General features: G+C 34.9%; 1 protein-coding gene and 1 long non-coding RNA gene across 3 annotated transcripts in view; one reads left to right on the forward strand and one right to left on the reverse strand.

Annotated features, from left to right (window-relative positions):
* Positions 1–22,237, reverse strand: part of LOC128862797 (1-acyl-sn-glycerol-3-phosphate acyltransferase alpha) — a 45,877-nt gene that overhangs the window by 12,143 nt on the left and 11,497 nt on the right. Inside the window, exon 1 of one of the 2 annotated variants that reach the window (XM_054101539.1) lies at positions 15,097–15,186. The exons of the other annotated variant lie outside the window; for it this stretch is intronic. The gene's annotated coding sequence lies outside the window, so the exon portion shown is untranslated. Of the gene's footprint in view, positions 1–15,096; positions 15,187–22,237 lie in introns of those variants that run through there. 2 annotated transcript variants of the gene reach the window in all.
* Positions 15,291–18,632, forward strand: LOC128862798 (uncharacterized). The gene is made up of 3 exons (XR_008454550.1): positions 15,291–15,660; positions 17,668–17,731; positions 17,813–18,632. It is a non-coding gene; the product is annotated as an uncharacterized LOC128862798 (long non-coding RNA).

Consider the following 22,237-nt stretch of genomic DNA (forward strand, 5'->3'; position numbering starts at 1 on the left):
TAAAGTTTTATATTATATACGCAAAAGTTTTCTAAAATTCTGACTATTTCGAAATTTTGTTGAAAATTTCTTGAATAAAGGCTGCATTGATTAATTCCTGCGGCTTTTGTTAAAGAATTAAATTTAAGTGTTAAAAATTATAATCATCGACGGATGCATGCATGTATATAAAGTCTTGCTGAAGTTCGGCTGTGTACCCGCGCCATGCTTCAACTGAAATTTCATAATTATAATCAATCAAAAACATACATATATTTAAAGCTTTTACAAACAGTACTTACTACCTTATACTAATACAAGCATACCCACCAAGCTCTTTAAAAGATATCAATATGTGTATGAGCTATGTACATATGTATATATCTAAGTAGAATTGTTTGAACGAAATGTATATAAGTAATTGTTCACTCATAGTGTCGAAATAACGCCTCTCTTTCTTTCTCTGAGTCAACAGAATTAATGAGTCGCGGAAGCATTCCGGCAATTGAAAAACATCTGGAGCTCCTCATTCCTGTCGTGTGTCACTACATAAATTAAGAATATTTAATTCCGTTTTACCATACGGATGCGATAAATGGAATGCTCCACCACGGCTAATACAATGCAATCTTTTACAAATCATTGTCATAGGCATATGTGATACTAAAGATAAGGTGGCCAGAAACTATATTCAACGACATTCTGTGGGAACTGACTAACTATACGCGCATCAATACAAATATTCTGGAAAGAAAACCCATACGCTTAGAAAACCTGCATAAGATATTACGAGGCAAGCCATCAAATAGCACCCACAGAGAATACGCAGAAGGGGACGTCCAGCGCACGCTTCGTGAAGACAGCTAGAGGAAGTAATAATATCTAGTGAATTGAACTGGAACGAAATAAAAAGAATGCCATTGGATAGGGATAGATTAAAGAGTTTCGCTGTGGCTCTATGCTTCACTATGCGGCGAATAAATAAAATATATACAGATATGGACAGATAAATAGCACAAATGTGAACCTTATATGTTAAGTTAAGTTTTAAGTACGAACTCTGCTTTGATAAAATAAATTTGTTTGTTTACATTTATTACCGTTATTAAGCTTACATTTATGCGAGTAATTTACCGTTTTTTTGGATGAAATTTTTTGCGTTCTATTTTATTTATGCTTATTGCTGAAGTGACATAAAAATTTTAACTTGTGCAGCGGATAGTAAAACTTAAATATTGTTTCAGCGATTTTTAGTATAATTTTTTGTTTCTTAAATAAAATTTTAAAGTAATTACTAAAAATGGGATGTGGAAAGCATTGCACGCCGGAGAAAAGAGCTCTTATATACCGTATGAGTCAAAACGGAAAAAGCTATGCAGAAATAGCTTAAATGATGATGTGTTCTCGGAAAATGGTTTATAATGTTTTTTAATTTAGTTAAGAAAGATTCATCCTATCCAAGCAAAAAAACGGAAAGAAAACCAAAGCCGCGAAAAACTGATGTTAATGTGGATTGAGCCATAATACGCAAGAGCAAAGCAGATCCTTTTAAGTCGGCAGCAAGATATATTTTCTCCAAAAGATATATAAAACACCGACTCGCCTTTGTAAAAGCCCACAAAAGGACCGATTATTCGCGTGGTTGGTAAAATGGATAGATTTCAGTATCTGGATATACTCAAGAATAAAATGGAGCCATTTGTGTTGGAGTTTATGCCATTAAATTGGACATTTATGCTGGGCAATCATCCAAAGCACACTGCAAACACAGTGAAGCAATGGCTCAGAAGAGAAAAAATTAATGTATGTACTGGATTGGCCGGCGCAGAGCCCTGATCTCAATCAAATAGAAAATTTGTGGAATGACGTTAAGGTCAAAATCGCTAACAAAAATTTTAAAAATTTTGATGATTTGTGGGCCGCAGTTGAGGTGGCTTGGTACTCGATTCCAAAGGAAAGATGCCACAAGCTTGTAGAAAGCATGGAGCGACGGCTTGAAGAAGTAATCAAAAACGGTAGATATAGTACAAAATACTAATCTGGTAAAACAATATAATAATTTAACTATCTGATTTGTTTACTATTTTTGCTTTTATTTGGAATTTGTGTCCAGGAGGTTTCGTGAGTTATCAACGTTCTCGTAAATTAAATCAGAACTGAAATCCTTTTTCACCATTTTTTTGTTTTAAAGTGGAAGCAAATAAGTTTTTTTTATTTTTTATGTTGCTTTTTTCCCAATAAAATATAAGTATTTAAAAACAAACTCAACTCTATGCTTTCAAAGTCTAAATGTGCTATTTATATGACCATGGCTGTATATGTATCTGGATGACTAAACTGCTTGGGATTTTTATTCAGAATATGACTTTGTGCACCAATATGCTGACCTTTCATATTACTTTCCTTGTTGTATCCTTGTGTATAACAGTCTGTTACTTTCACAAATCAAATCCGTGGTTATTGCTCCAGTCTTTTTGTTGCAATCAATAGGTTTGCTCATGTAAAAAATATCCAGTAACTTGCCAGAGATAAATATCGAAAAGGGTACATGAATGCAAAAACAGTAAAAACTTGCAAGTTTTACGAACAGCTGATTAAATTATTGGCGGGGAAAAATCATAAAAAGCACAAATTTTTTCAATTGAGCTACCTCGTATTAAATTTAAAAAAATAATAATAAAGCAAACAAAATGCAACATACCGAGCTTAGCGTCACTTGTTCCCCAGGCGCATTTCGTAATTGTGCATCAGGTAAGAAAGTAGGAATAAATTTTACATATGGACATGTAAGCATACAATGTATTTGCAGACCCAAATTTCCGAGAGCAAGTTATACAACAAATGTCTGGTAAAACTTCATATGAGACGGTAGTTCTTTACGAACACACCACCGAAAGAAATGCAACATTATATGGATGAGAAAAAGATGTCCGATGCTCAATTGTTTCAAATGCTGGAAGAAAACATGAAAAAAAGAATAAGGAGCAGAATGGAAAGCCCATATAGAAAGGGAGAAAGTCGATCTTTTGAAGTCCGTGGTCGATGTCCTCAAAAAGTACATACATATGTACTTGAAGTGATATGTGAATGAGAGACTGAGAATTAATTACAACACTGCCTTATAATTTTAATTAAGAGAATGTTGATTTAAATTTTTGTTGTTGTTAATTGTAGTATCATACTTTTGTTTTTTTAATTTCCTTTTTTAATTCACATTGTTTTTAATTGAATTCAGAAAATTTTTAGTTATATGTGTATGTATGTTACTCACAATAAAAGGTGAGGTTTTTTTAAATAAATTTTTCGTGATCATAAATTTTGGTGATGTGTTTGTATTTCATGGCATATAGAATCTCTCACTTAATTTCCTCTACAAACTTCGCCATGGGCTTGCTGTGTTTTGGAGTTTATTTCCGGCATGCCTGCCGAGACATCTGATGAACTTACAATCAGATGTCTTGGCATGCATCTCGGAAATAAACTCTAAAACCCAGCAAGCCCTTACAAAAAGGCAAAATTTCGGAAATTGCAGCAATGCAGACTGTGGTTCAGAAGTATATGCCTTTGTATCATTGGCCGATTCGTATTTAATATACTCGGGTGACTTCAAATAAATTTTCGAAATTGAAATGATATGTTGCTCACAAACTTTGTTAAATTCGTTTTTTAAGCAAATGACAGATAATAAACTTCCAACCGTTGAGAACATCTAAATTATTCCATTATTATACTGTCTATCTGTCACTTTAAATGTTAGAAGATAAATGATGGAAAAAGCTTTTAGCTATTCTAGTCCAAGCGTTTGCAGTTGACGATGTGACTCGCATTCACAATGACCATTAAATAAAGCACAAGGATAAAAGCTTTATTCAAGTGCCTTAATTAAACTGTGAAACTCCATACTTCTTACATCAACACTTAATGTGGTAGAGTCTGGTCGAAAACTAGACGTAAAAAATATATATCCAAAAGCACTTTAAAAATAATAAAAATACAATTTCTGCTCGGGTAGCATGTCAATGGGTGTCAAATATCTTCTAGTGTTAAATAAATAGTATTACAAGATTTGAAATGATTAGATTAAATGTTACCTGACTTTATGTACAGGTTGAAATGTGTTTGATTTGTTGTTTGTTTTGTTTATGTTGATTTCATTTTAGAAACTTTAGCCTTCATGATTAAAATAAAACGGAATTGTTAAACTATTTCCATTGCAGTTTAATTTAAATATTCGGGCACTTATTTGAAAGTCGGGGCTTCATTAGGAGTATATGGCACTTTTTCCTTAGATCACAGAAGGCATTTAATTAATCAAAGTAATGGGTGTTTAATACTTCAAGTATATTTTGCCGCAAACAGGCATTTTCATACAGAATCAAACGAAGGAAATTTCTTTCATACATATTCTTAATTATATCTGACCATGACTTCTTTTTTCGTTCTTTTGATATTGAATTCGATCACAGAGCGGAACAGTCATCCTTACAATTTTTTAACTATCGCCTTTGAATGTTGATAATCTTCTAACTGAGCTTTCCCATGTGGATTGGTCTGTATGCTGGGATCTGACCATGGTAAATGGAAAAACTTATTTCTTAAACGAGATTATTTTAAATATACTTAGATCCCATATTTCAATCTGTATTACTGAAATCAAATCTTCTTCATGTTTTTGGTTCAACAAAACAGTATGGGCGGGGAGCAGGAATCGTAATAGGCACTATGCAGTAGGGAAAAGAACAGATGCAAATTAGGGCGCATTTAAAGCAAGAAATTAAGCTACTGCAGGCATTAAACAGGAAAAACGCACATTTTTCTTCAAGAAGTTGAACGCTTTGCTTTGTAATAATGTTCTGTGGCGCAATTTAGAAAATCGTCGTATATAAAGGATGATCAGATTGCAGGTTCTTTTTCAATAGAGTTTTTTTGACAGATCACTACTGTCAAACTAAATGCACAACTTTCTTCAGTATTCATTGACATTTCATCATGGGAAGACTTACGCTTCAACAACGTTTATAAATCGTACAATTGTAAAGGGTTTTCCAATAAGAGGTGTTATTTACGATATTAACAGGTATTATAACGATTTTTTATGGCCGGAATTGGATGGTATTGATCTGGACAACGTTTATTTTCAACAAGACGGCACTACGTGCCACACAAGCAACGAAACCATTGATCCTTTACGGGAAACGTTTCAGGACCGTGTTATCTCTCGAAGAGGTGATCACAATTGGCCACCGAGATCTTGCGTGAAAGAGAAGGTCTACGCCAACAGCCCAGGGTCGATTCAAGACCTCAAAGATGGAATTCATGAGGCTATCGAGGACATAGGGCAGCTGCTTTGCAATTCGGTTATGGAAAATTTCATGAAAAGGATAATGTCCCTTAAGCGTGGTCGTGGTGGTCATTTGCCTAATGTTATTTTCCGGCATACCTTCCTCTTTATAATGAAACAAACATCCGATCATTTATATTAAAAAATAGCATTTTTCTTTGAATATCAAAATAGCACCTCTTATTGGAAAACCCTATATTACGAAAATTGACGGCCTTTGAAAAGTGTTCATCACGCGGTCAGGCCATCTTATGGTGATCAGCGTTGAGACCCATTTTTGGCTTAATGGCTGCATCAATAAGCGAAATTGCCATATTTGGGCTGAAGAGCAGCCCGAAACCATCCAATCGATTATTATATCCATTGAAAACAACTGTTTGGTGCGGCCTATGGGTTGGAGGAATCATTGGCCACATAGGAATTATACCATATTTCCATAAACTATATTTCTTCAAAGACGAGGTTGGCGCCAATGTAACAGTGAATGAATATCGCGCCTTAATAAACAATTTTTCGATGCCGGAAATTGAAGCCCGTGATTTCCACAGCATTCGGTTCCAATAAGACGGCGTTATTTGCCATACAGCTCGTGAGACAATGGATTTATTGTGCCGTAGTTTCGGTGAATAATTTATCTCTTGCCTTGGGCCAGTGGGTTGGCTATCATGATCGTGTGATATCCCTTTGTGAAGGTGGGTAAAGTCTGAATGGTTTAAGGATAAACCAGTTTCGATTGAGGCATTGGAAGCCAACATTACTAAAGTTATTCACAAGATACCGAGTCATTCAAAATTGGTGTTTATGGATGACCGAATTACGGTCGCGGCCAATATTTGAAAGGGATTATCTACACAAAATGAATAAAGATTTCCCAATCATTTTGAATTTTCGTTGTTTTATTTCAATTTAAAATCTGATGCCTCTAAATTGATCACCCTTTATAGTATAATATACAATCACATTGTCTTGTTACTTACTTATTTTTCGGATATTCTTGTAGATCTTGTTATTTTTATTCCATTTAGAGTCTTTGTTGTACTATAAAAAGTTCAGTTGGTGAGCTTATTGTACTAATAAATGATTAAATAAATAAAATTAAATAAATGAATAGCAGGCTTACATTTTTTATGCTGGAATTTTAATAGTATCTGAAGCAAGTCGAATCTATTCAAGGTGACAGTAGTGCAAAAACCAGACTTACAAGAATTTTGTTTTTACTTTCAGCTTTTACATTTTTGCTTGACTACTTAATTTTTTTTCCGAGCATTGCTGATGATTGAAAAATACATTAAATACATAAAATTACGAGATATACGATTTGTATGGGTGAAATCGTTGCTTAAATGAAACTGTCCAAAAAAGTGCTTGCAAGCGTTTTTCCGTTATAATTTAGTAAAATATGTGGATGCCTGCATTAACACGTGTAGTATCTCTGCCCGTTCCAAGACACCCTTGCCCATGTTTAATATATTAATTTCCACAAAAACATGCAGGCAAAACTGTAAACAATTTTCCAACTAAAATGTAAACAAATAAAGTCATCTCAAATCTGCTGTTATGCTCAAGGCGAATCTATTAAAGGTGGTAGCAGTAGGCCGGCTGATTTAATTTTTTTCTTTCGCCGCATACATTCGGATGTCAGCACAAAATTGAGTTACGAAACCTATTATTTACAGTCTATGTTTCTTTGTAAAGATAATTAGTTAAGTTTTAGCGGGGTTCGATCCGAGTCCCCTACTCTCTGTCCAGTTACTAAGCGTGGCTATGTTAGAGTGCAATGCATGAGTTTGCTTTTAACCGAGATTGCCAACTCATCAGCGTAAGCTGTGACGTGGAAGCCTCCTCTCTTTATGGTCAGCCGCAAGGAGTTCACTGTCAAAATCCAGAGGAGTGCGGAGAGGACCCCTCCCTGAGGAGTATTGTGTTGCCTAATCTTGCAGTTAATTTTTTTCTGACAAATATAGTCTCGATTAGAGTAGCAACATTAGATTCGACACCAAAATCTTCTAGAACACCCTCTATGGCGCTTGTATTAATATTTTTGAAGGCTCCAATGTTTACAAAAGCTACCAAAGCAAACTTTTTTTCTGCCAGGTTGTTTTCCAGGAACCCGGCAAGTAGTTTCTGTAGATTTGCCTTTAATGTAGGCGTGTTGTGCCGGGGAGAACCTGTTGATTGGTACGAAGGCGAATAGATACTCATCAAAAATCCTTTCCAGAAAATTGAGTAGGAAAGACATAAGACTGATAAGTCTAAAGTCTTCAGGATTAGTGTGTGAGAACCTGCCTGCTTTAGGTATGAAGGAGAATTTCGTCTCTGCTAAATTAAACGGAATGTAGCCCCTATTGAAGCAGCTTCTAACAATGACAGTAATGAACGGAGATTTTACAACCCGTGTTTGCTGTAACTCTGCCGGATGAATACCATCTGGTCCCGGTGATTTATATGGGCCAAAAGTGCTCGTTAGAAAATAGATGATTTCCACATTTGATTGCCCCTCATTTTTAGTAGAGTCATTATGCCCCTACCGGCTTTTTGACTTGCCAATAAAATAGTTCAAAGTCTGGTAGTTTTCCAGAGGTGGCTTTGGCAGAGTAGAGAGTGCAAAGTGTGTAACAGACAAACACTATAATAATCAAGCTAAATTGTATGAATTAATAAAGGAATAATCCTCAGGAAGCCATATGCCCACTGCCAGATCTTAAAAACCGTTCATATGCAGACGTTCAAATCTCCTTTCTCGTTGCTTAACCCTTATCCTGCGCTCAAAAAAAGAAACATATTCGACGTTAATGGGCCAATATTGCTCAATATATGAAAGAAAATATTTTGTTCATAATTCAAGTATCATGGTATTTTATATTTTTTTTAATAGGTATACAATTTATTTATAAAAGTATAAAATATAGGGCTCTTAGGTTTATTTTAAACAAATAATGCCTCAGAATGAACTTTACACATTAATTTTTTTGCAGCTATCATATTTATTGCTATACATAAAGGGTTTTTCAATAAGGGCGGGTAGATGTTGAAATGGAATAAAATGGCGTTTGCTGTGTGGCACGTAGCGCCGTCCTGCTGTAACCACATGTCGTCTAGGTCCATATGGTTCAATATGGGCCACAAGAAATTGGAAGGGCCACCACGTCTACCGAAAAATGGGCGCAATGCGGGCAACGTTTGCGTTAATGAACACTCATTTTGATAATAAAATTTTATCATTTGAACGTGCTGTTCAATCGTGTAACTTGCCATGATGATTTGGCATAAACAACTGAAAAATAATCAAGAGATTTGACAGATGTCAAAAAAACAAAATGGCTGCCACAGGGCACCAAAATCGACCCGCGCCAATTGAAAAACGTTTGCGTTAATGAACACTCATTTTGATAATAAAGTTTTATCATTTGAACGTGCTGTTCAATCGTGTAACTTGGCATGATGATTTGGCATAAACAACTGAATAATAAACAAAAGATTTGACAGATGTCACCAAAACAAAATGGCTGCCACAGGGCGCCAAAATCGACCCGCGCCAATTGAAAAACCCTATATTTGTGCTGTTGAATCGAATGAAGAAAAGTCCACGTTTTTAGGTTAGCAGGTTGTCAAATTCTTACAACAACTTTGACTGGACTGCTACGAACTGTCCTCTGCTCCGTGCGATATTTCCTGAGAAACAAGTTCGCTTCGAAGCTCTTCTAGGAATATATGACGGTTACATTTTTATTTTTATTCCATTTACGGTTTATTTTCCTAAAAATTATAAAATCATTTGTGCGCTCAAATCCAACATACTGTTAAACGTACCGTATCTAGTGTAGCAAACCTTTACTTTGTTTTGTTGTAAAAGTCATTGATTTCGGATTTTTTTGTGTTGCCATTAAATTCGTTATTATTGAGGAGTTTAATTCGTAGGTATACCGTTCGATTATTTTTAATCACACATCGATTGCGGTTTTGTTATTATTATCAAAAAATAAGTGTGCGTTACTTTCTGATCTCTTTTTGCAGGCAAACATTTTACCTCCCAATTTAATCCCCGGCGTGTGATATGTAAACAAATCCCTCATGTAAAGTAGCCACCTTGTAGTTCTTTTATCAGATAGAGTACGACGTTTTTGTTCTTTTTCAGGTTTACAATTTCGATTGTTATTACAATTACAAATTGGGATACTTTGCGCAGGGAGTAAATGATAAATTCAGGCAGAGTTTTACTAATATTTACTTCAAACAACTCAATCAAACGCGAAGCTGGAAATACTTTATTTACGTTTCTAATTTTCTTTGCGCCGTAGCCGAATGGGTTGGTGCGTGACTATCATTCGGAATTCACAGAGAGAACGTAGGTTCGAATTTCGGTGAAACACCAAAATTAAGAAAAACATTTTTCTAATAGCGGTCGCCCCTCGGCAGGCAATGGCAAACCTCCGAGTGTATTTCTGTCATGAAAAAGCTCCTCATAAAAATATCGGCTTAAAACTGTAGGTCCCTCCATTTGTGGAACAACATCAAGACGCACATCGCAAATAGGAGGAGGAGCTCGGCCAAAAAAGGGTGTTCGCGCCAATTATATATATATAATTTTCTTTCCACAAGTAATTCGTCGTGAAAACAAATAGCATGGATGGATGATGGATCCAAAAAGCAAAAACAAAATACATGTACGTTTTTACTTCAATGTGAATGCTGTAGTAAGTTCGCCTTGCCCAGCTTGTTCCAATACTCGCCCTTCGGACTGTCTCCCTGCTAGTTGCTCGATTATACTCGGTACTGAGATTCAATTTGAGCATCTATATAGTTTTCTAAAACACATATTATATTATGAACCAGACTTCGATTTGCGCTCTCTAAGACTTACTTTCCAATACTGTAGGGGTACTCAGCGACTGGCAAACTTGCGTTATTGTTGACATTTAAATTTAAATAAACTAGAATTTATGAAGCTTTTAAGATTTGAAGTCCACAACTACGTAGAACACACTCGGATAGTATAGTATCAATTTAATCAATTAAACACACAGTGGATTAAAGGGAATACATACAATACTGCGCCTATTTAAAAATGCGTCTATAGGTCAGTTCTATTTATGTATGCATGTATGTATGCTATTATATGCTTAATCAAAATGTGTTGACTAATGCTCCGACTAAAGTTCCAAAACGGTTTTTTCTTGGTAGTGTTGTTTCTGATTACGCTCCCACCCGCTACCGCTCTTCTACACTGCTTTGTCTGCGCTGCCTGTTGCTTGGCGCTCTAGAGGTCTGAACACATACATTGAACGCGAACGCCAATGCAAAGCGTAAAAATGAGCAACTCTCATATTTTCGCGTGAATTTTATAACTAATTTGCGACTAGTTATTTAAAAAAAATGAAGACGACAATTAAAACCGAACCAGTCGAGATCGAGAAACAGACTGACTTTTAGTTTATGCTAAATGACATTGGTTTCATTTCGCTTTAAATAAAATTGCTGATTTTGCTTAAGTAAGTCAAATTGTTTGTACTTAGGAAATTTTTATGGATTGTGACATGTGGCGGAAACTGATATTGGCTTACTGCTTTTGTCAATTTGATTTAAAAATTCCTCGAATTTATCAGGTGCATTGGCTTTGTGTGCGTCGCCAATCTTCAGTTTGTACATATTTAAATTTAATTCTGATTAAAAATCGTTGGAATTATTCTATTTGTTTACAGCCGTTAAAAAATATTTAAGAACGATAGTCAGTTCTCTATACTTGAGATTTTTTTCAATAAATTCACTTAAATGTTTTGCATTGTATGTTTTATTTTATAAATTTAAGATGTTTTCAATCTGTATTAGTCTTTTTTATTTAAGAAAAGCATACATATTTTTACTTCATGCACTAAAGAGAGAAAAATGCTTAAGACCGAAGTAAAATAATAGCGATAATAATAAAAAATGCAGGCGAATGGGAAATGCATGCCTTAAAATTTTGTTGAAAATCCTTTTTGCTTTATTACTGCTGCCAGTGGCTTTGCATTGACGTCCTTAAACCTCTACAACGTTTACCAGGAATGGATTTCCATGCTGCCTTAGCCTTTTCAAATAACTGATCTAAATTTGTGGTATTTAGCGTGATATTCGTACCAAAGATATTCTATTAGATTTATGTCGGGATTAGAAAATGCCCAATCCCGAAGAGTGGTCGAATTGTCTTCGCAAAACTTTTTTGCAACACGAGAAGTGTGTTTCGGATCATTACCTTGTTGAAATTTCTAAATCTCCGTTAAATTCTCTTCCGCAAAAGGAAGCATTATGCTTTGAAGTATCTCAATGTACTTGACCGCATTCATATTAACTTCAATACGATGAATGTCGGACCAAATCATTCCACGAAAAGCTGTTCTATACCATTATTGCACCTGCCCCGTAATTTATTATTGAAGAGACGAACTTTGTTCAATGTTACACGTTTTGGCTACCGCACGTACTTCCTACCATCTGGACTAACTCTATGGTTTCATCGCTGAATAAAATATAATATAAGGCCACTGATTTTGAATCCAGGATATGTGCTCTCCAGCAAACTCAGTTCGTTGTCGTTGCAATGCTGGTACCAATGGTTTCTTCCGTACCAGTCGACCATGAAGACCTTCTTCTGCCAATTGAAGCATAACTTTTCGTTATTGGCTTTTCCAGGTGAACAACATTTCTTCGATGGATGTAGAATCTTGTTTTGACAGTCTAACGATTATCTTATCGATGCGGCTAGTAGTCTTTCGCGCTTTCTTTTTTCTGGACACGTTTTCTGCTGTTTTATACTTAGAAACATTTTTCAAAGCATTAAAAACCATTGTGTTGAAATAACACTGTGCAATAATCCGGTCTTTTGCAACTCTATGATTGCTTTATTATTCGCAATATCGCCATTATTGAATAAAGTAAAGTGCAGTAGTAATACTCCAGATACTTTATTTTTTACTTACTTACCAGTTACAATATAAAACAAGAAACAATTCACAAGATTTGGGAGAAGACCGAATCGTTCTTCAGCACATTTATCACAAAAATATCAGTGCTCCCACTAAAACACAAAAACTCCATGCGAAGAGAAATAAATAAACGAACGCATTGTCCCGATTTAGACATCTGGAAGGAGACATCTGGAAGGGAGACACTGGAAATTCTCTTTTGATGTTTCATTCGCGTACACACGGGCAAAAATGTTTCCGCGACATTTTGATATTTAATACTTTAGCATCGTCTGGTTCGGATGTATTCTAGCACGCGCTTACTTGTAAAGCAGAGAGCGTTCGACAACAGTTTCTTAAATATATGAATGAAAAATGCAAACTGGTTAAATAATAAATAATTTGTGGTTTTTTTATTGAAATATATTTATAAATTCTTATACTTGAACAAAAAAAATTAAATTAAAAATACTTCATATGTAAATAATTAACTTAAAATTAACTTGAGTATCTAGAAATGCAGGGAAAAATTAGAAATCAACATAAACATGTCCCATAACTATTTTAAATTATACCTACTTTACTAGCAAAAATAATCGTGCATTTCCCAAGCAGCGTTCGGATGTTTGTCATCGTTGTTATCTTCCGTTTGATTGAAAACCAACACATAACTTAGAACTTTCTGCCACAAAAGAAGAAAACAAATGAAGCAACTGTCAAAAATTGCTTTAAGATTGGAAATACGAATAAGAAGAGCAAAGCGTGTCGCCGAGTACGGGAGACAAAATCCCTTCTCTCTTCCCCGACCGTCCTTCGCCCTTGAACAAAATGTTTCCCTTCCAGATGTCTCCTCGTGTAAATCGGGCCATTGCAATGAATGTGATCACAGCAAATATATTCAAACGTAAAGAGTACCGTTACGACACCGCGCTCAATAAAAGATGCACATAAGTACATATATATATGGTTGCCAACGCATCGTTCTTAAGTATTTCTCAAGGGCTGTAAACAAATAACTAATTCCAATGATTTTTAATCAGAATTAAATTTAAATAAGTACAAACGTAGTAAATACAGATATTATTGTAAATAATAAATTTTAACAACTTTATTATGCATAATTAACCAATTTTTCAGCTTAAAGCTTTCGCTGTCAATGCGTTCATTTTACCAAGCACTCGAGTTTCTCGCATTGTACCCACGCGCCCCGAAGTTTGTACGCAGTCGGACTCTGAGAATCGAATCCTTTCGATTATGATGCTTAAGATTCTGTTGAGACTTCTCTCAACAATGATTCTTTTGATGAAGAGTTTTTTGCTCCAAACCAATTCCAGCTAATATATAGTTGTGAGTGCAGTTCTTGTGCTTCGCGTCACCAACATTTTATTCAGGATTCACTTCGGCATCAATTATGTGTAAGCATTTTAAGCTCTTTCCGTAAACTTTTCAATTGCGTATCACGTTGGCCTCCCAAAATGTTTATAATGTTCATGTCGACAAAATAGTAAATCTATGCCGTAGTAACATTAATTACCATTTTTGTATACTTGGAAACTTTGATGTATCGAATATTAGCTGGTCTGATCTAGAAAGGAAAAGAATCCTTTAGTTGTTGATGTTTCTCTCTGACCTGGTTTGTGCATGCATTGATTGCCTTGAATTACTCACACAGATTAATTTCAATATTCCTCACCGAATTTTACGTTTTCAACTGCCGTTTTATCCTGCCGTAGTTGGAGCTAATTCTTATTCGATAGCTCCAATCTCTATAGCGCTTTTGGAGTTTAATATCATCTCAATAAGAGTTGATCTATCAGTCCATGCTTAAATTGTTTCACTGCGCCGCGAGAGGAATATTTTGAAAAAGCTAATATTATAAACAGTTAGTCGCGCTAAAATTCGGATTCACTTCTTTATGTCAAATTAGGGCTAGTAGCTAATTTCGTCAGGTCATGCCGCAAAAACATGTCGCAGAAATGTCAGAAATGCAAATTTCTGTGTACCTTTATATAAGAAACCTGATAGAAGCGTAGGTAAGAAACCTGATGGAAGCACTTTCTCGACTGATTATAAAGACAGCTGTCAACCAAATCATGATACCTGTGACATACGTACAATATATTGGCGAAGAAATAAAAACTGAGAATGACGAACTTAATGATGAACACGATATTGATGTAAATATGAAGAAAATAATAGTGATTCAAACAACATGTACAACTAATTTATACTTTTTTTTTAGCGTTAACTAGTTTTTATTCACGCACAGGCGCATTTATTACAGGTGACGGCATCCACATACATATGTACGTGTAAGTAAAAACAAACATGTATTTTGTTTTTGCTTTTTGAATCCCATCACTTCAAAGTCAACTGTTTGCTTTCAAGGCGAATTACTTGAGCGAAGAAAATTAGAAACGCAAATAAAGGATTTCAAGCTTCGCACTTACATTGTTCAAAGTAAATATAATTTTATTATTCTATTACTTACGGGCGATGAGCAATAAGTAATAGCAATTGCAATAACAAAGTGTCGAAGATTGTTATTAATTGCTAAAGGAGAAGTGGGAAAATGCTATTTTCGTGAACATACATATGTATGTAGGTATAAAAGAACATTTTGTGTTTTATTCATATCTTGTAAATGCAAACTATTTATGCCAAATATCGCCAGCAGCAATTTACAAGAAAAACAGCGTGGTCTGTTTGGTTTATTCATTTTTTGGGTTTGACTTTTAATCAAGTAAATTGCTTTGATTTTCCATTTGTCGGCATTAATAAAGAACTTTTCTGGCCAATATCGTATATGCAAATGCAGGTAAGTAACGGAATACTCACCTTTACTTTCTTTAAGATAATATTTCCTTCTAGGTGCAGTGCCGGCTATGAGGAATTATACGAGTTCTTGAAACAAATTATAACTCCAAATTAACACCATATATTACTGGCATAGCTGCCGCAAAGCCATCAAAATTTTCGACTTCACTTGCGAAAGCGTCAAACCAATTTTGGAGAAAGATATAGGTACATACATATCCGAGTACATACATATGTATTTTCTATGTTTTCTTTCATTTTGGTGTCACTTTTTAGATGCAAAGTCTTTTCTAAAAGTCAATTCAATAACGTCAAGTACACTCAATGTTGAAACTTATAATACGTTCACATATGAGTAGATGATCTACTTTTTCGCGCTTAACTCAAAATCCGTAATTAAAAAGCGCGATTTCCCATACAAAATTTCTCTCTCAAAATCTGAGATTATAAAATAATCCCAGATAATAACGATACTTATTGGCATAGAACCCTGTGTTTTCTGTATTATCGATAATTATTATTACGAATGTAAGGAGAAACATCAAAATAAAAACTAAATGAAATGGATGTCGGCAAAGAAAACAGGTCTGTAAACATAATTCTACTAAAATTTTGGTAAATATTATTAATTAGGGATTTATTTTGTGTTGCATAAACGTTTTGTCCTCTTATTACGTACTATAAAATGTAATACCGAATTTCGAATGTGTATTATTGCCATAATATTTTGCAACCCCAGTAAACGTCGCATACGGATTTCCTCCAACTGTTTATTATTAGCAGCCAATTGCGCAATTAAATTAGCTATTCCTTCTCCTCGTATTTTCTTCATATCATTAATAATAATTAAAGAAACCAAAAACACCGAATATTCCACCAAAATAATTTCTATTAAGAAAAACCGCTCAAAGTAGTATTGGCAGCTGATTGTAGATTTTGCAGGTGATCTGCCATATGTTTACGGGTAGATGGTGGATTTATAGGTGATTAATGCATATGCGATCGTATTATTATACATCTTTATCAGATTTACTATATTACATATTTATCGTATACATATATAAAATTTCCCTGAAGGCAATCGCATTGAGTGTGAAGCGGAAGTCATTTCGCCTTTATTTTACTTGTGAACTTGATTAATTCATCATTGCTCATATCATTGCCAAGTACCAATTGGCATTGGAAGTTCTCGCCAACACTAAGATAGTGCCGTTGTCAATGAGCGAAATGAAAATTGCACACACATGCAAATAATTTCAAATGATTCGGTTATGAAATTTGTGAAGTGAATCCTGGTATATTGTTGGCAGCAGTGTGTTTACTACATATAAGCACATATACTCGGTATAAAAGTGTTAGAAGACGTGACGCCGCCTTTGATAAGGGCGTGATCTTAATATATGACCACCTCAGTGTTTTATCGAATATAGGTTTCTTCAAATGGAAATTTTAATAGACTTAATTTACAAGGTACGCTTTAGCTGTTTAAAGAAAATTTTATGTATATTTAAAAAGTAAAGAATACAAATTAAATATATTTTATTTTTATGCATTAAACTGCAATCTGTGAATTTCTTTATTTTTTACTATATATGGTAAACAACATTATAAGGCATGGTTGTATAGCGGATCCAAAAAAAAAAAATTAATACAATTAATATGCATTGTACGTATGTATGGAGAAAACATTATACATACAATACATATATACTTATATAATACTTATTCATTTTAATAGGCAGACCTATTCTTAGTATCTTCCGAGGAATTTCAGATTCGAAACTGCTTCATTGCTTCCCGATTTGTGTGTCAAACGTAAGGCATCGGTTTATTTAGTTTGTCTCTACGGTGTCTCAATTGTAATCTAGAGAAGACATTTCTGTGGTGATGGTTTATCATAATAACTACATACATGCAGCATAAGTACATATTTTTTTACTTACATTATGCGCATTGAATTCAGTCATCGCATTGAGGGCTATTGTGAAATAGCTGCATCAACATCGGGATGCGAAAGCAGAGTAGCTAGAAAATTGTCTTATGTAGTGTATGCAGGCTACGATTTCATATGAGATCTCCTACAATCATCTTACTTGGGTCCTCAATATTTTGGCGTTCACAGATAGCTTGGAGTACGTGTGTGAACATATGTATATGGTTGCTTTCATGACGTATCTCACCACCCCAAATTAATCAAAGTCATTTAAAAACAAAAACAAAAAATTTGTCATTTGTGCACTAGACAGCTACAGTTACAAACATGCAAGCAATGGATCGCGTAAAAGTCAAAATAAAGATTTCCATCCCTCAAAATTATTTTTGGTTTTTATTTAGTAAAAAAGTTATTAAAAATAAAATTGGAATTTGATGAATTTTGTGCCACCTTATAGAATAATAATTTACTTCAATATATTCACTTTCATGTATTACTAATTCATTCACACGATTTCCGAGTACAAAGACTTTTAGATCCCTTAAATGTATACCCTAGCAATAAGTTCTTTATTACTTTACTTTTTATGTTATTTGTTTACAATTATTACAAATAATTTTCCTACGCAATGCTTCGAAAACATATTACGATCGCAACAGTGCTTAGAAGTTCTGGATATTTTTGATGGACAAATGAGACAACGCATCCTTCTTTTTGGGGCAGGTATGTTACAAGTGATTGAGTTTGTCATCTTTGATCTAATCCTACCACATCAAGTTAAAAATATTTGAATTTCTATTTTAGATGGATAGAACCTTGGATACCTTTTCACCTTAGAAAAAAATACTCTAGATTTTATAAACAAGTAAACTTAAAAGTGTGTCCGCGAGACAGTTGTAAATTGTTAAGGGTTAACCAGCCTTTGGTTGAGGAGGCAGTTTAGGAATTGGCTTAATACGAAATAGCTAAACAGTTCGAGTTTGAAATTCTAGCTGCAGCTCGCATACTCGTAAACACTTTTTAAAACACTTACGCATAATACTTGATGATTTTATTGAATATCGTTCCTAACATGGGCATTAATGTACCTTCGTACCGCTCATCAGCTTTCTAACGAACCATTTAACAAAGCGGTAATAATCTTACTGTTTTACCTGTATAGGAAATTTCTGCCCGGCAAAATAGTCCGAAATTATCAGATGACTACACCCAAGCTACATTCCTGCTCTGCTCCATAGTTGCCGTTTTGGTTTCTCAGCAAGAGCGCAAAAAAAGGGTCCCATGCCCCGCTTAACTTTTTTTTGTTTTATTTTGTTAAATTATTTAGATATTATTTGAATCAAAAGTATCAATACATATACACAAATGGCAAAGTAAATGTACGAATGTAAACAAAACAAATCATTTTATCGTTATTCGGCGAAAAGATCAGTTGGGTGCATGCCGTAACCTGTAATGAATCCGCCTTGCGCACAGTGCTGTTGGAAATAAAGCAAAAGTACATACATATATGTATGTGTGTACATATGTAATAGAAGTCTTTGACATATAAAAATATAAGAACACCACGTGATGTGACTTTTTACATGTTTTACATAACCAGACGTAAATCAAACTTAAGGTATATAAGGATATATTTATGTATGTATATGAAGGTATTTTTTTGTCTTATATTTATAAATAAAGCGTTCAATTGTATTACTAACTAGTAATTTTCTTTTATTTAAAATTTCTTTTTATAAAAAAATAGATATATTTTGGAAGTTTTTTCTCAAATTTTCATGCGAAGTATATAAGAGGAAAAGGCGGATCATATTGTCACTTTTTAGTTACAGACCGGTTTACTTGATTAGAGGCAATCATTTTTATGGAATAAAACCGTTATTAAAGCAAAGGTATTTGATTTAGTCACGAGAATTTATTGTTTAAAACTTAATAGTTTGTGCTGCCACCTTGCTTAAAAATTACTTCGTAAATACGTTGATGAATGGATGTGTACAAATTTTCAAAAAAAGCCTACTGAAATTTCAGACCAGGCCGTTTTAATGAATCCAATTAAAACATTTTAGTCTTCAAATTGTTGCCAATTCCCATAAACTTTACGAGCAAGCCGTCCCCATAGATTTTCAATACTGTTCAGATCTGGGGAATAAGGTGACCATACTAAAGTTTCAATGGTTTGGGACGCAATTCAAGTTTTGACCACACTTGTAGTGTGTACAAGTTCATTATCCTGTTGAAATATCCAATTAATAGGTCCAAATGTTTTACGAATCTCGGAAGAGGAAGATTCCAGCAGAGCGTTATAGCTGCTTCCCGTCATTTTGTATTCTACAATTTTCAATTCGAATACGCCTTAGTACGATATTGCTTCCCATACCACAACACCACCTTCACAGCTGGGATGACGACTCAAGTACCTTTCCTCCTTTCTTAAGTCATGGAAATAATAATTGTATCCATCCGGCCCATCCAGATTGAACTACTTTTCGTCACTAAATACAACTTGTTTGTGGTCCCTTGCAAAATCGAGGCGGCGTTTTGCGAAATTTATTCCAAGGTTTTTTTGCAACTTTTTATGATTCAGGTGTGGTGCTTTTAGAATAGCCCTTCGAACGGTATATTTGCTGGATAGAAGATTTGCCATTTCTTAAATTTTTGCTATTGGAAGGGCGGAATTTGTTGCAATCCTAACGATTTTGCGGGTTTGCTTCTGTGTTTAAGTCATCGCAGTTGTTCTTACCATAGGAGGCACATTGTTTCACGTTAAGGTCCACAACATTTGGAGTTCGACCAATCTTTTTAGCCATTTGGCGATAAAGTCGCTTTGAGTTCAAGATATCGATATTCTCTTTTTCGCGATCTGTTAAATCTTTCTGCTTTGCCATCTTATAAGAATTTTCGACCAAACACAATGAATGCTTAAAAAACGATTCCTTTTCACGGCTGTGATGCGCAAATAATGTAGGCAAACTGTGTACCCCTAGCTTTACTGCTGCGAAATATCGTTATATAAAATAATATGTTGATGCATGTTTATTTTCGAGCAGAGTACAGTCTTCACTTGGATCGTCAGAAAACTTTGGATTATTAGATCAAATACGGTTGCTTACTTACCATTTTATTCTATAAAAACTATTGCCCCTAATCAAGTAAACCAGACTGTATTTATTTATTTCAGTCTTTGAAACAGAAGTTCTTACAGAACATGATTTAATATAGATTAATTGAATAATTTGAATAAACTTAATTTGAAACAATGAAGGCTGTCTTTGAAATTAATCAACGCAGCATGTTTGGTACAAATCAGAATAAATATCGCTATCGATTCGTTGTACTAGTGTAGGGACTTATGCGAACCTTCAACAAACAATTTGAGATTTCTAAGATTAATATTAGATTCCTAATTTGAAAAAAAATTATATATTTCTGAGCAGACAATATCGCCTGTTAACTAAAGATTGGAGACCAAGAAGTTTGATGAAGTTTTTCTGGATTCTCTTTATTCTGTCACAATGCGTTAAGTAATATGGACTCCATATTATCACTCCGTATTCGACAATACCCCGAGCCAAGCCATAAAAAGCTCTAAGAGCGTTTGGCCGGGCTCCTCCTCCTATTTGTGGCGTGCATCTTGATGTAAGCCGACCCTAAAAGGTAAATGGTTTTATGAGGAGCTTTTTCATGGCAGAAATACTCTCGTAGGTTTGCCAATGCTTGTCGAGGGGCGACCGCTATTAGATAAAACTTTTTCTATTATGTCATGTTCATGCACGGAAATTCGAAATTACGCACTCCCGAATGGTAGTCGGGCACCCACCCATTCGGCTACGGCGGCCGAAGAGTCATAGGGTCCCTAAAATGTTTGGTATTCCTCTTTATGCATCCCACCATCGAATAGGCTTTAAACGAGACTTAATCAATGTATTTCGAAAAGGTAAATTTAGTGTCAAAAATAATTTCCAAGTTATTAATTTCGGATTTACGCAACAAAACAATACCGTTCAGGGAATAGTTAAAAATCCTGACAGATGTGCAATGGGTATAAGAAACAATACAAAACTAACTGATATTGAGGCTTAGATAAATTACATCCTTTTGATGATTCGAAAATCCACTGGAAAGTTCATATTGAGGAATAATTTAACATCGTCTGTACAAATTAAGCGATAGGAAATATAGTAAGTCGTTAATAAAAAGTAAAAATAACAGAGGGCATATGTGAGTTCCTCGGCATCCCCCCGACAGTTGTTAAAGGGGAACTGCACAAATTATTTCTCAGGAAAGCGTAAAAAAGATGGAGCTCCATTTCTTCATGTGCGCTCCTGGGCGCTCCTTTCTTTGACAGCCTGGGGCAGTGCGCCAACCAAAATCCAAGCAATCCCCTCCATTATATCAACAGCTCTGGCTGGCTGTAGATATCTGCCTATTGGAGGTCTCATAATAGTATCAAAACGGCGCTTTAGTGCTACTTGAGGAGTGCCAGACCGGCCCTTCAACCATTTCACCTGCCTACTTCGATCACTAAATTGTCAAATAAAAGCCACAAATTAATGGCAACACACTTACTAGCTTTAGTGAATCACTTTATTAATGCAGAGGAGCACCTCTGCATATATAAATATATGTAAGTACAATACATATGCTTAATAACTATCGTATTTTTTTTAGATCTGGCAACTCGTATTTTCTCGCGAGTTCTGTCTCGCGTCAAGGCGAATTCATAGGGTTTTTAGTATCTCGTTCCCGCAATAATAATTTCTAGTCGATTCGCGAAATTTACTGTTTTACTGTCCTTCGCTTAAGTCTAATCTTCCCGATTAGACACCAAATTCCTCTAGCCAAAAAGGGCCAATCTTTCCAGTTGAACTATATTGATTTTCCCCTGCCCAGTTTTGCATTGCTTTATACGATACATCATTCAATCTTTTAATCACCCAGGGCACTTGCAGTTTTGGAGAAGTCCGTTTCTTTCTTTGCGGATTATAAAGAAATACCAAACTACTTTCGCTGAATACTTCGGAGTTTAAGCACGGTCAAATCGATCCTATATCTTGTCATGCATTAGCTGAGTATGCTGACTCACATGCTGGTGTCATTTTTCATGCCATCGTGCAGTGTTTCCCAATAACTAATTTCGTCCACTGCAAGAGCGGCACTTCTTCTGAACACTAAATCCCCCGGAAGCCTTGAATTACTTCAAAAGATGGTCTTTGCAGGCGAACCCAC

Source organism: Anastrepha ludens, chromosome 5 (genome assembly GCF_028408465.1).
Source record: "Anastrepha ludens isolate Willacy chromosome 5, idAnaLude1.1, whole genome shotgun sequence".
NCBI classification, from domain to species: Eukaryota; Metazoa; Arthropoda; class Insecta; order Diptera; family Tephritidae; genus Anastrepha; species Anastrepha ludens.